At 41.4% G+C, this 15,588-nt stretch overlaps 1 long non-coding RNA gene across 2 annotated transcripts; it reads right to left on the reverse strand.

Annotated features, from left to right (window-relative positions):
* Positions 1 to 12,664: 12,664 nt before the first annotated feature.
* On the reverse strand, positions 12,665 to 15,025 carry LOC104224377 (uncharacterized). 2 transcript variants are annotated; one of them, XR_710339.2, is made up of 4 exons: positions 14,594 to 15,025; positions 14,375 to 14,509; positions 13,641 to 14,296; positions 12,665 to 13,576 (listed from the first exon to the last, which is right to left on the reverse strand). It is a non-coding gene; the product is annotated as an uncharacterized lncRNA (long non-coding RNA). The 2 variants fall into 2 exon arrangements; XR_710338.2 differs by having other exon boundaries at positions 14,375 to 15,025.
* Positions 15,026 to 15,588: the final 563 nt, after the last annotated feature.

Raw genomic sequence — 15,588 nt, forward strand, 5'->3', positions numbered from 1 at the left:
CTAGAGAAGGTCAGTATTCCTCCATCTCTTCTCTTTTGCTTATCTTATTTTAATGTTATGAGTATGTTCGTTGTCTTCTTTTAACTTTAGTGGTTTGGGATGTTTATCGAGTATAGAAATGTTACCTCAAGTTCATGATAAGGTGTTGTTGATTTGTGGTCATTTTTCATGTTTCTGAATATCTTTAAATTGATATCGGCTAGAGTGTTATGTGACCTTAATGACTCTCATTTGTGAGTCCAAATAGTTTACATGGTTATGTTTTTTTCTTTATATGCCTCAATGACTTTCCATGGTGGTCCAGACTTCAGATTTTCTATAAATGATTCAATTGTCATCTTTACCTCTATATACCGCTTTCCTGCATCTTTGTGGTCGAGATTTTTGTTTGCTAATCCTAATTAGGACAAAGCCTAAAAGTATATAGTTTAATCTTTCACAACTTATTTGAAGCATGAAAAGTCTATGTGTTTATGTGATATACTTTTCTATATCTCTATATGTCAACTCCGAGAGCAAATTTTGAGTTGTCACCATGGTAATCTTATGTTCATATCTAACGGTTGATTGCATCTATATGAAAACAGTCTTGTTGAGGTGAACTCTCATGAACATTAGTAACCCTTCTGCTGATATTATGTTATTATCAAATTGTCTTTTGCAAAATTGGTCATAGTTATGTTATGTTATAGTTGAATGGTAACAGTTGTTAGGTTAAACATAACTGCCTCATGTTTAGATGTAACACTCAATTGCATAGCTGAGTTAAACCTGTTTGGTATAACTTTTTTTGTGTCCTTAATTTCCTTTATGATACTACTAACTTTATGAGTCTTACATTCAGTTATCATTAAGTTATCTTTCATAAAAGCAAGATATAGTAATTTTGTTATAGTTGAGTGATAAATGTTTTCAATATGAAGATAAATGTTTCATATTCAGATGCTAATTTTAGTCTATACACCCAAGTTAAATTTGTTTGGTATAATCTTTCTCTTGTCTATAGCCCCCCTTCCTTTATGACATTTCTTACTTGATCCTACAATAAGTGAAGCTTACCCTCTATGTCTAAGATCACAACCCTATTTGAAGTATCTATGTATAGTTGATCAAATGTTACATGTATCCCTATTTTGTCTACATGACTTCATGATTCCATACTTCGTTATAAGGTTACACTCATTACTCTCTTTAATATTAATCAAAATTGAATCTGATCTGTAATTCCCAAAAGAACTTCTTATTGTTACTACTTGGGCCTACCTGTTTCAATATAGGATTAGTATTCTTATGAAGATGTGATTCTGCCTTCAATCCCAAATATAGTGTGGTTAATGACCTATATTTTTGTTAAGCATCTTTAAGAATTGCATGTTTGAATCTCTAACCTATAGTCATGCTAAAAGTCCTGATGTCTTTGATAATACCTATAGTGGTTGTTAATCACAACCACCTGTCTGAGTCGTTGTTGATTTTTTTATAGAAGAAGTTTCAAGTGGTTTGTCAATTTGTGCATATGGTAGTCACAAGGCTTGAGCTAACTAACATGTTGTTAGAGGCATTTGTGTTGCTGCATATCTGAACGATGTGTTTTTACCTTTCTTTTTGAATGTGTTCTTCAATGTTTAGACCTTGAAGAGTACTATTATAGTGTTTCTGTTCTCTTCCCATATGTATTTGAAGTCTGACCTTTAGATTTACTTAATATGTGTATTATTCATTTGGTATTAAAAATGCAGTCATAAAAATGAAATTATTTTTGTGTCCTTATGCTATTCTGTTAAAAGGAAAAGTATTCGTCTGTGGTAGGGAGTATTATGGTAGTTAGTTTACATTGAAAGGTTCTCATTGGCACTTGACCCCATAGGAAAAATGAGTCGTTAGTGGTTAGGGATATTTGGGAGTGGAGTTTAACTTTAGGTTGGGCTGCTCTCCCAAGCATAAGCATTGCCTTAGGCCTTGAGACCCTTGGGAACTTTGAAGTGTCGGGGAATTCAAAAAGAGGTATTGACCTTGAGTAGTACTCTATCCTTAAACCAAATTTAGTAAGAGCGGCAGCCACATTTTCAAAAGTAAAATCAGATTAGAAACATAAGCTTATTTCCAAAAAGAGAATCCAATTATCTCAAAAATATGAAGTGCTACTCCAAAAGGATTTTTGAAAAATGGCTTTTCTTCAATTCTAAAAGATCAAGGTACATTTAGGCCTACTCATGCTTAGGAACAAGTGTATAATTTAATTTTCCCCTTTCACATACATCCTCAAAAACAAATATCCCATACTCCTTTAAAGCTCCTTTCAAGCATATATATACTAGCGTTATTTTTTTATGCTAATCCATATCCTTTTAAAGTACACCTACCCTTTTAAAAAATTATGTCCTAATATGCGATAAACCATATTTTTAAAATGCTAATTGTTAGTTTTGGTATCGAAATAGTATGCATTATTGTGTCAAAGAATATACAATTTATAGAATAAAACCAATCAATAATAAAGAAAATAATCCCCATGATTCCAAACAAAGGAGTATTTCTAATCAAATCTATGTCGCGCCCCCTTTTTCTCCTGAAATCAGATTTATGACATTTTTGGTTGAGAAAACTCTCTCCTTTTGGAAAGGGGATTTGCATTTTTGAAGAGTCACCACCTAACTATTTAAGGTGTGTTAGGGCACCTATAAGGTTCATTTATAACTATGTTTGGTAACCAGAGACAGGGTAAGGAAAATCCTAAGGGGAAGGTGTTAGCCACCTCTCAGGATCCACTAGTGTGGTTTCCGGCCAAACAGTTTTTTGTAATTTTGTGCAATTAGCAAATAAACAAGTATGGCTCAAATATTAGGGGATTTAAGTTTACATACACAGATGTTTGAAAACAAAACAATTAATGAAAAGCAAGATTTTTTAAAAGAATTACAATATAAGCATATTTGTGAATGTAAAAGGGGTGTCCTAGGTTTGTTTATAATATGGATCACATCAATGCAATACCCGATATGACACTCCCTAAAGAAGGGCTACACATTATATTAATGCACCGGTCATCATATTCATATCTACACTTTCCCGCCCCGTGAAGGTAATTAAAGCGAGGGTTGGTCTCGACCTTATTGCATGTTGTTACTCATCCCTTCATATCAGTCCCGGAGGAATTCAGGACTCTTATCCTATAAAAAGGGGGTTCTAAGCAGACCCTTGAGTTTAAAGGTAAAATACTAAGGCGACATATAATAATCAAGTAGGACTTCAATTAAGGGGAGCATGGAAGACAAATGAAAGGCTCAGATATACCTCCACACGCAGTACACATAAACAGCATGACACATACACAATTAAAGTCTAAATTCAGATCCTACGCATAATATCTAAGTGATAACAGTAGATTCAAATTTATTACATAGCTCGGAGAAGAAGTCCTAATCAAGCTTGCCTACTGATTATAACATGCTGATAGTTAAACATTAATCACAAAGACGGTTCTAGTTTTTATTTTAAAGTTGATTACCTAAGATGTGCCTAAGCGTAAAATAATATGCAACAGTTGCCAGATTAAAAAAACAGCTTGGAAGTTATTTTACCTAAAGCATGTTGTCTTAAACGCTGCAAAGAGATGGAGGAATTGTGACCAGTTTCACTTAAACAGGATAATCAAACATGAGACTGTTTTATGTCCTTTTTCATGCATTAGTAGTTTAACTAGGTGTGACAAAGTGAGTGTGAACAAGATCCTAAAGCAGGGTATCTAACGTGCACATATCAAAATGCAGAATGATTGCAGAATTTCTAAAGCATGATTTCTAAATGCCCAAAGAGTTACAGCATGACTTCAAGACGTGTAGGAGCAACATTTTTATGTTGATGCTATTATTTAGCCTGAAGCAGGATTTCTAAGTGGTAAAGTGATGCCAAATGAGATGTTGAAATAGTAAACCTAAAAACATGGTATCTAATGCATGACATACTTTGAATGGGTTGATGTTACACATGGATTCTAATGCACATATAGGAAATGTAAACCTAAGACATGATTTCTACCCATTGATGTTGGTAGCATACATAATGTTTACCATGAAAATGGTAACAACAATTAAATTTGTAAATGGGATTCTAAAAATACGTGATCTATTCTTGAGCTAGTTGTTAGAGCAGTTGATGCTAATAATATGGAGCTTAGTGATGAAATGCAAGCTAAAACGAGATAGTAATCGAACCGAATGGCCTGCTGCCCGGGTATAGGTCTGGTCGATGGGGGACCTCAAGGTCGACGTCAGGATCAAGTTCAAGCTATCGAGGATAATCGGTAATGGGATAACAACTAAGGATATAATTGAACAAGGCTCTTTACGGCCAATGCTGAGCTATATAATGAAGAACAAGTAAGAGAGCGATGATATTAAGGTGACTTCAGGCTAGTACCAAGCGATAAATAGAGAACATACAAGAAAGTAGTAAAAGCTAAATGGCTTCGAGCCAGTGAGGGCAAGCGAGTTAGAGAGGAGAAAGAGAGAGAATATATTATTGCGTTTGAGTAGAATGGAGAAACATCAGCCGAGCCTACAAAGTAATAGGGATCCCTTTTATATAGGAAGGGAATCCGTTATGGTACAGAACGTGTTAACCGTAAAGTTATGGAGATAGGATGGCTAGACATGACATCTTGGAAATAGGCCCCGGATAGACCAACCATGTCAGGTTAAGTTGCGTGCCTTGGGAACTCCCCGCTCGCCTACCATAGCTTGCGTACTTGTTAGATTACGATATCCTTCGAACCAATATATATCGAACCTCGAGGATGAGTCTCGACCTTGGCTTTGAGCTTCGAGGGGCATGACCGCAAGATGGTTCTATGACGGGGCAATTAGGCCCTCGAATTCACCGTATACAGATAGTCTCTATGTTTCTTAGGGTGAAGGCGACAAGAAACGATAAGAAATGGTTCTGAACCCCTGCTTCCTGTGGTGCCCTTGCGAACGGATACAAGGTATTAAGGCGCATTACGTGCACCGTTCCTGTAGATTTCAGCATTGACTGCGGCGGTTGGCTTCCTTCAATATATCCATGATGCTTTTATAAATACTCGTCTCTTCCTTTCTAGATTCCATCTTGTGTTCAAAACCCTTAGTGAGGTCTGTTGCCCTTCGTTCTCACTCTTTCCCAGGGACGCAAACCCCCTTTTTCTTCTTTCCTCAGTTTTCCCCAAGGATGACGAATATTTCCACTTCTGCTTCCCAGGAGGTTGTGGGCTCATCCTCTTTGCTTTTCTCTCGAGGCAAAGTGACCACTCCCCCCATGCCGAGGAGTGTATTCCGGGACCGTTTGTGATGACCTCCGATTTTAGGGTCGAGAAACCCTTCTCGAAGTCAGGGCGCCATGAGCCTATAACTCGATATATTAGCTCTATAACATACATCAAAAGAGTGGAGGCAGACTGCTGCTAGGGAGATATCGTACTCGTGGAGATTCATGCTCGGGATGAAGATATTATGGCTCATAAAGCCGACTTTCTGAGTGTGTACACCTACACATTCTCTTCAGGGCCGGTGGGGCCATCCTCGCCCCTAATCAACCCCGTGATTCTCGAAATCTGCTGGAGTTACCAGGTGACTCTAGGTCAAGTCCACCCTTCGTTCTGGCATGTGGTTTATATGATCAGGCATTATTCGAGCATGATAGAGGGAATGCACTTTACCCTGAACTATTTGATCCGGATGTATAGCCCATATCTGCTTCGCGGAGGCTTAGTCAAGCTTCATTGTCGAGCCTCGAGGTCCCTTTTTGTCTCCATCAAGGAGTTTGGGGATGATGGGTGGTTAAGCCAATTCGTCCGAGTGAGGACGTCTGATCTGATTCAAGCGGAAAAGATATCGTTCCCTAAGAAGTGGAATGTTGGGCATAAGTAGACGTGGTGCCCTTGCCCTTTCTTGGTAATTTTTCTTTATACATATGACTCTACCTTTCTTGTCTTTTTAGCCGCAGTGATCTACCATGGCGCGGTGTCGGACCTTCAAACTTGGGTCGGCCATTTGTACTTAATCTGCCCATATACCGACCAAGCATGGCGGGATTTATCCCAAGCCCGGTGGGAGGCTAGAGGCCCTGGTAAGCCTTGAGTGTTGATGCATCCATGCATTTTGATGTAGCTTGTTGTTAGTAGCTTTCTTCGTACCATGCATTTTAACATCTGCATCTATGTATGTCTAAGAGGATTCCTACTGATAAGGGAGGTACCGTCCGTTGGAGGGGACACTTAGATGCATGACGAGAAGAGGAAAAGGTAGGAGAGCCTATCAGTTGAGCCACTGGAGCCCAATAGGATCAGAGTGGAGGATTCCAAGGTTGACCCATTGGCTCCAGTATCCGCGGAGATGGGAAATCCTCGTGCTGAAGGTGAGGGAGAAAGCAGCTTCTTGGCACCCTTCGAAGAGCATTTGGGGTTGATTGATCCTCGGGCCATGGGAATAGATGCTTCTGGATAGGAGTTTGATGCTGACGCGGCTCAGATTCATGGTGGTGAGTCAATGGATGGGGTATCGAGCACTGACCTTGAATTGACAGGTGGTCGGAGTCCCGATCTAGGGCGCCCTTGACAGGCAGTTTGGAGGGACCTCGAGCTGGGACCCGGGATGAACAGAGGACGGAGATTCAGGTTAACCCTGTTTGCTTGTTGGATATTGTTGATTCTCCAAAGGGGGAGTTCCTTCTATCTTTCGGAATACAAGAGGAGTCTCGCGAGGAGCCTTTCATGGCGGGAGCACTAATCAAAGGCGGAGACGCACTCGGGGGGCCAGCGATCATTCTTGAGGGTAGTTCCGAGGTCAATGCCTCATCTATTTTGAGCGAGATGGTCAGGCTTTGTGAGCGGGTAACTTCATCTAGCCTTTTCTACTGCTTCGGGCTGCTCCGTCCTTTATCCTCTTAACTTTTTTATGCGGTTTCAGGCTAAGGTGATTTATAAACGGGCCCTCGCCCAGTATCAAGACGAGGTGAGTTGTCATGAGCATGAGAAAACATTTTCACCGAACATGTTATCCATCCCTTGTTCTCGCTATCATTTGAGCCCTAGTAAAATTTCGTCGATTTTAACTCTTCGTGCCCCAATCTGTGCAGTTTGAGAAGGAAAACGCCCTACTGAGAGGGGAGCTTCGGGCCAAGGATGCTGAAATCTCCGAGCTTAGCCTGCATATGAGCGAGGCGTCTTCTGAAAGGGACAACCTCATGGAGAGAGTTACCTTGATTGAGCGTCAGCTTCAGGGCGTGAAGGAGGATAGTGGCAAGTATAAGAGCCTTCATTCTGAGTTGATGGTTGCATTGCTCCGGATCAAAGTTGAGGCCGAGGAGATTGTATCTTCGCATAGGGGAGGAGCGGTTGTCGCATATTCCTGCATTGAGAGGGCGTTCGAGGGGGCTGGCCCATTCTACCTCGAACTGTGGATCACGCTTGGTCGGGTTCCCGGGGGCTAACGTCAAGGGCGTATTGGAAGGCAGCTTGAGCAAGGTTAAAAATGGGGGTGGATCCCCGGAGAGTGGGGACGCTGTCGAGAAGGGGACATCGGGGGATCTGTAATTTCCTAGATGCAACCTTTGAGGCCATCAGTTCGGCGATAGAATAGGATCTGTTGTTTTTTCCTATTGATCTCCTTATTTGTTGTACAGTAATTTTATTTTGGCATATGTATGAGGAGAATTCCCATGACTCTGTTTTCCTTATTCCCTTTCTATTTTGAATTCAGCAATGATTGGCGAAAAAACCTTAGACCTGCAATATAGCCCTGTGGCCTTTTTGGGCTGGCTCGAGAATTGTCGTGTGGCTGGTTGATGCAGCCTCTGACATGAACCGCCGTGAGGGATCTCACGCTTTTGCCCCGCCATCTTGTATTGGGTTTCCGGGCCGGGTTTGTCCCGAGCCTTGTTGATTTTCGCTCTCCCGTGCCCGCGCGGTCGGGCAATGACGGTTCTTACCTTTTTCCCTTGGGCATTTCCCTATTTCAACTATTTTGGTTCCAGTCTCCGAGTCGCGTTGTGATTCGAGCTTTAATTGCCTCTAAAGTCCTTTCCTGCCTACATGGGCGGGCAACGATTGCCTTTTGTATTTCGGGTCAAAGTGACCTTACAGGCGCGTGGCCCGGAGGCTTACTCGGCTGGTCGATAGTGGCATTTATGCCATTCCCTTAGGCATGTTGTAGTTTAACTATTTCAGGTCCAGTCTCCAAGTCGCGTTGTGATTCGAGCTTTAATTGACCCTTAAGTGTTTTCAGACCGGCGATAGTGCCTCTTATGCTGGTTTGGTGGTAGAGACCTTTCAATTTGTGGCCCAGAGGCTTGCATAGTTAACTATTTTAGATCTGGTCTCCGAATCGGGTTACGATTCTAGCTCATTTTAATCCTCAAGTTGTCAATTTTTAAGATGGCGACAATGGCTCTTACGCTGTTTGGTCATAGAGACCTTTCAATGTGCGACCCGGAGGCTCGTTTGGCTTGCGACAGTGGCTCTTACGTTGTTTTGCTCGTAGGCTTTTTGTAGACTTTTTTTCCACTCGTTAAGGTCTTTTGAAATAATTTTGTCTGACCTATCGTCGGTTTTGGAAGAACCTCGATTTCAAGTCAATATCGGTGATGTTTGAGCACCTTGGAAGGTTCATAGCTTGTAGGCTGAGTAGGTCGAAGCCTTATGATTTGGAGCTAACATGGTCGAAGCTCGCTTTTGCCAGTTGAGGGAAGCTATTTTAATCGGTTCTTTCAAAAGTATATTTGAAGTAGTGGCCTTCGATTTTTGTTTAGCAATGGTCGGGCGTCGCCGAGTCACGTTAGTTTGGTTGTATCAGCCGTTTTGACAATAGTCATATGTGTTTTGCTGGAGCCATTTTGATCCCGAGTGATAGTTCAGGCATCTACACCAAGGGTATGCCCTTTCGGGACTCTTACAAATGCGACGTATAGCCTGAACTTCGAGATTTTCATGCCTGTTGAGGTCTTACAGTTTTTCATGCTTGTTGAGGTCTTACAGTTTTTGTTGTAATGTAGAATAGATTTGGTTACGCCGAGTCTGCCCTCTAGGGGTCTTACAGTTTCAGGTTTTCTAGCGCATGGCGATTAATGACAGTCTCCGAGTCATCGAGTTTGTTTAAGCTTGAAGACCGCTTTTCGTGAGCTCGGAATCACTTTGTAAGGGCTTTATGAGCCCAGAGTTCCGACCCTGGGGTTGTGCGGGTGCTGGATTGTTGACGCTAAGTCTCCGAGTATCTCGGAATGCGTTTGGTGGAGAGGCCTTCGCCGTGAGCATGTTGAAATCCCCTTTTCTAGAGTACGAGATGCCGAAAGATATTCTTTATTGCTTGGGGTAAATACATGCTATTTTGTTTTTGCGAGTTCGGCTCAACTGCCTTCTGTGATTGTTATTTGCCTCCATTTCTCGTGCTTGTATCTGCAATGGAGTTAATAGCCCTGGACGTATGTTTATCTCTGCGAATTTGACAAATCCCTCATAGCGATGGAAATTTGATAACTTGATGCAAGGTTGAAGGAACAGCATCCATTACATGGATCCATGGTCTCCCCAGAATTTTGTTGTAAGCCATCTCCATGTCTACTACCTGGAACTTTGTATCTTTGACGACCCCTTCAGCAAAAGTGGTGAGTGTTACCTCTCCTTTTGTGACGACACTGGAATTATCAAATCCAGATAGAGTATGTGCCTTTGGTATTACTCAATCTTCAGCTTGCATCTCACGTAGCACTCTTAGCAAAATAATGTTCACGGAACTACCTGGATCAATCAAAACTCGTTTCACATTAGTATCATGCACAATTAAAGATATTACCAATGCATCGTCATGAGGGATTAATACGCCATCTGTATCTGCATCATTGAATGTAATATTGCCTTCTTCTAGAACATGCTGCACTCGTTTCCCTTGGGTAATAATTACTTTGGAAGTTTTGTTAGCTGCAGTATATGACACACCATTGATGTCTTCACCCCCACTTGTAACGTTAACAGTTCTTTTGGGAGAAGGTAGTTTTAGAGGCTCCTGCTTGTTCTTCATGTAAGCATGCTTGCCTTTCTCGCTGAACAACTTAGTAAGATATCCTTATTTTAATAAATGATCAACTTCACTTTGTAAAAATCTGCAATCTGTTGTTTTATGCCCGTGATCATTATGGAACTCGCACCAATGGTCAGGGTTGCGCCTGTTTGGATTCGATCTCATTTCCTTTGGCCATCGAACCTTATCTCCCATGCTTTTCAAAACAGCTACGAGCTCGGAGGTGCTGACGTTGAATTTGTAACCTCCGCATCTCGCTTTTAAATTTCTATCATCATCCCGTGACTCATAGTTGTTTCGCTCGTTCCTAAATCTTAATGAAGAACCAGATTCTTTGTTTCTTGATCTGTGATCATGCCTTTGATTATCCTGTTTTGACCGCGAGTCTTTCCCCGCAGGTCCCATATAGGGCTCGTACCTGTTTTTACCCGATCTCTTTTCGTTCTCTGCACGTCTTAAACGTATACTTTCTTCTTTTTGAGATCGGGGAACAGTATCTTCCTCAATCCTCAACTTCGTGCTATACCTGTTATCAACATCATTCCACGTTGTAGCTGGAAATTCTCGAAGGCTTTCCTTGAGTCTCCTCGTAGCTTCCGAGCTTTTTTCATTCAAATTGCTTGTGAATGCTATAGCTGCCCAGTTATCAGGTACACGCGGCAATGTCACTCTTTCGCGTTGAAATCTGTCCACGAAGTCTCTAAGCAATTCTGAATCTCCTTGCTTAATTTTGAAAATATCCTCCATTCTTTTTTCCACTTTTTGGGCTCCCGAGTGTGCTTTGATGAAAGAATCTGCAAGCTCAGCAAAAGAGTTTATAGAATTTTCAGGTAAAAAGGAATACCATGTTAGTGCTCCTTTGGTGAGTGTTTCACCAAATTTCTTGACTAATACCGATTCGATCTCCTACTTAGTCAAATCATTGCCTTTTATGCCCATTGTGAATGCAGTCACGTGGTCTCGTGGGTCTGTTGTTCCATCATACTTTGGAATGTCAGGCATTTTGAACTTTTTTGGAATTGGGAGTGGGGCAGCACTTGGCTTCCAGGGTTGTTGCGAATATCTGTCCATGTCTACCCCTTTGATTATGGGCGGCACCCCGGGTATATGCTCTATGCGTTCACTTTGCTCATTGAGCTGTCTCTGCAAGGTTAGTACTAAATTTTGTAAATCAGAATTAATTACATTACCTGGTTCTCTCTCCTGCGGTTTACTGGGAGTTCCACCGCTGCCTGAGTTAACAAGCCCGGAACGAGGGTTTTCTATAGTGTTATTATTTGGAGAAGGTGTGGGTGTTGCAACAGGTAACTGGTTAACAAGTGACCTGAGCAGTAATTAATTTCTTCAAAGCTTCATCAACAGCTTCAGCATTTTCAAATTGAGCATACTCGTTTATTTGAGATCCATCAGGAGTACCCTCACGAGATTGCCGTGGAGAGTCCTGCGGAGTTGGAACTTGAATGTTAATATTCTGTGGGCCTCTCTGACTTTGTTGGTTCTCTTGGTTTCCTAGGGTGTTGTCATTGTTATTCGACATAATTGATGTAACAAGGAAGGTCAAGTGAAAAGGAAATAGATTATCAGATTCCCGGTAACAGAACTAATTTGTTTAACCAAAAAATAGAATTTCAGTCAAAGTTAGAATTTAGAAGAACGCGGGTTACTGATAATCAAAAGAATATGTAAAAGAAAGTAATTTAGAGTAACCAGAGTGTAATCAGGAGAAAAGCAAGTGAATCAAAGTATATTCCGATTGTGTCTTGTCTTTACAAGTGACCAGATACCTCCCTTTTATAGGTATCTTGAAGATATGCGTTTCCTCCAAATCATAATGAGGCTATTATGAATAATTAAAGACATTGAATGCTATGTTACACAGTCATTGTAATCAATACAAATTCTCTAACGTATCCAGTAATTAATGTCTGTCGAATTCCGTATTTGCGCTCTTTATTATGGTCAGATCCATTCCTTTTGATAAATGATTTAAATAGGTACGGGCGCTGAATCCTTCAAATGTCCTCCAGTGCCTCTTCCTTTGGCTTTGCTCGTTTCTACTGCTGCCCGTGTCTCTTGACTAATTATAATTCTTTGACTATTTGACCAGTTCACGTGTCTCAACATGTCACTTGCATATATAAATGCAATTTTTCCCGTTCCGAAAGAGGGTCAATGAGGAACGATCCTTATGCTAAGTGTTCTTGTTCATGAATCTGATGAGTAATTCCCGATCATAACAACATCATCGGATGCCACATACCCGGATTTGGTCTAAAAACTTGTTTAACAAAAGTTAAAGTATGAACGCTTAAGAACTTTAAGGACAACCAAAGCTATCACCAAAATCCTGGAGTACATTCCTTGGAACATAATTACAGAAGAAAGTTAAAGCGGGAAAACCTTCACGGTTAAGTGTTAAGTGATCGGGTAGGGAAACTCCAAGGCTCCATCTAATACCGGTACACATCCTTCATTTCTAAAGAATTATTAGCTCGCTTTTGATAAAATAGCATTTAAATAAAGCTAAGTGTTAGGAACAAAGGAGGACAAGCCTGAAAAGCACAAAAAGAAAGTAGATATTATAAACACAACCAATCACATACACAACCGAGAAAATTTTGAATTTTATTTAATGGGAGCAAACATTATTTGTGCATTAGGGGTCTAAAACGTCTGACCCGGGCACCCAAAGATACAAACAAAAAATATACAAATACAGACATCCACGGAGGACTAAGCAAACTCGATATAACTAGGAGTGACCGAAAGTGCCTGCGGAGGTTGATGGGCAGTTATTGAAGGGCCTAGATCAGAGAGATGAGAACGTGGCCGAACACTATTTCTTTAATAGTGTTGCTTTTCTTGCCGGATGAGCTCTCCAAATCAAGATCGCCCTTCGAAGAACTCTGGTAGGGTTCCAAGGCGGCCAAGGCATTGACTTATAGGACTCGGACCTCCTTAAGCCTCTAAGCAGGATCTACGGCGTTAAAGATAAACGTCCTACAGTGCCACCCTCCGTGCGCTCAGCTGGCTTGTAGTACTTAGAAGATCTCCTTTTTCGGCGTCAGCATTAGCCATTTTTACTTCCCGGGCATTTTTTAACAGAAGATCCTCCTATCGAGATTTGAGCTGAGCTTAAAATTCATTTCTCGGGTAGCGGAAGCTTGCAGCTCGAACTTGGGGCTTTTGGGCCTTCCTTAGAGCCGGCTTAGCTCCTCAGTAAGAAAAGCTTGTCGCTGCTCCTGGAGACAATCTTTTAGCTCATGAGATTGGACCTTGCCAAAGAGATCACAATCATGAGCGATTGAGGTAGCAAGCTTGCCCTTGAATTCTAGAGCATGTAGCTTCTTTGTGGAAATGGCTTCCCAAGCCTCAGCAAGCTGTCGTCCGCGGGCCTCTGTCTCTTACTTCTCTGCGAGAAGTTCTTGATCACGAGCTAATAGACAAGACTTTAGCTCCTCCATCCCCTTAAGCCATTTTGCCTTCTCAGCGTGATAATTACGGAGAATCATAGTAGAAGATGAGTGGATCTGTGGAAAGAAGGAGTTATAAATGGAGTAGGAGCATGAATGCATCAAAAAGGGAGTATGTTACCTTCAGTGTAGTGTGCACCGACTTGTTCAGGAGATCTTCAGTCGACATCTCGCTCAAATGCTCTTGGTATTCAATCCTAGAAGGGCCTGCTATTTGGATGGTACGCTGGACCAGCATAGCAAGAGAACATGTCCTCTCAAGGGACCGGAGATCGACAAGCTACATACCCAGTCAGATGAAGGCCCTCCCTGTTCTGGTGTAGAAATATTTGGGGAGAGCACAGAGGGAATGGGGATGCCGATTGTTCGGAACTCTAAGTATCCAGTGCGAAATTTACTCAGTCTCAATCGGCAGTCGAAGGATCGATCAAGGTAGGGATCTCCACCTTATTAGGTCAAACTTCGAAGATAAGGTCGTGATAGTAGTAGCGGGAGCTACGTCCTCGCTGTCTCCCGCATCGATCATGGTGTTATTAGTCATGGCGTTATCCCCTTCATACACGAGGCGAGAACGAACTTCTTGGGTCCTCACCCTCTGGACCAATACATCATCCCCCTCAGCAGAATCGGGTTGTTTCAACTTTTTTGTCTTTCGTCTCTTGGAAAGGGCAGCAAAGCGAGCAGTAGAAGAGTCGGGCCTCTTCTTGATCCCCTTAGCCATATCCCCGAGCATCAGGGGCTTAGTCACCCCGTGAGGGACTTTCTTGGTTAGAAGCCCTGCAAAAAGGTAAAGAGAAGTCAGAACCCAAATTGATAAAGGAGGGTCAAAGTATGGAAGCAAAAAATTACGCTTACCCTGAGGCTTGGGCTTCCACACGGTGATTTTGGCCACTAGGACGGGTCTTCCGGAACGTTCAGTCCAAGGAGATCTAGAAAGACCTATATCTAGACAAGTAGATCGGGGATGACGACCTCAGGCCCAGTATTGGACTGTGAAATCAAAAAAAGAGGGGTGAATAAGCGTACTGAGCGTAAAATAAAGTAATGATTGGAGGAAGGAAGCAGAACACATACCAGTGTCGTTCTAAGACTTCGAATATAGTCTGTCTTTATAGGATAATGTCAAAAATTGGGATCAACTAACCCAGGTTGTTGTCATCGTCAGTATTGGTAAGAATGTTATTGCCTCCGTGGCTAGACAGCATAAAAACACCACTCATAAAGATCTTGGGTTTTCTGAGGCTAATACGGTGCTCAAGAGTGAGAGGAAGACGTGCCTTCGTATAGAAAAACGAAGGCGAACGACCACCCTCTAGATGGCGGGGCCGACTTGTGCTAGGCACACCTTGCATTGGAGGCAGACACTATTAGAAATCCGGAGAAAAACGATCGCAAAAAGCGACCAGAATTGGTTGCTATTGGGCTAAAAAGCGACCAAAAAGCGACCACAGGGGTCTGGTAGCTATATTGATGGTCCCTTTTATTTAGGGACCAAAGTTGGTTGCTAATCTCTAAACTAAATGGTTTTTCCGGATATTGACTATAGAGACCAACTTTGGTCGCTTTATTAATTTAATAATATAAATTTGGCGACCAAAGTTGGTCTGTAAATATAAAATACGTTTTTTATTTATTTATTATTAATCATTAAAAACCGACCAACTTTGGTCTCTAATCCAAATATTATATTTTAAAATCTGGAAACTAGAGACCAATGTTGGTCGCTTTTTTATTCAATTATTTATTTATTTTATTAAACTAGCGACCAACTTTGGTCCCTAAATACATGAATTTAATTTATTTTTTAAATATTAGCGGCCAACTTTGGTCGCTATATCACCAGAAATTTTAATTTTTTAATGAAATAGCGACCAAGTTTGGTCGCTTTTTGTAGAAATCTGGGTATATAGCGACCAACGTTGGTCGCTATTCTCCAGAAAATTATTTTTTTAACATGAAAAGCGACCAAATAGATACCAACTTTGGTCGCTTTTCTGTGTATTATTTTGGCAGAAACTGCCTGTTTTGGCAGCTACACCACCTGCCAGTCATACCAAAACTCTAACAAG

The sequence above is a fragment of the Nicotiana sylvestris genome, chromosome 1 (genome assembly GCF_000393655.2).
Source record: "Nicotiana sylvestris chromosome 1, ASM39365v2, whole genome shotgun sequence".
NCBI lineage: Eukaryota > Viridiplantae > Streptophyta > Magnoliopsida > Solanales > Solanaceae > Nicotiana > Nicotiana sylvestris.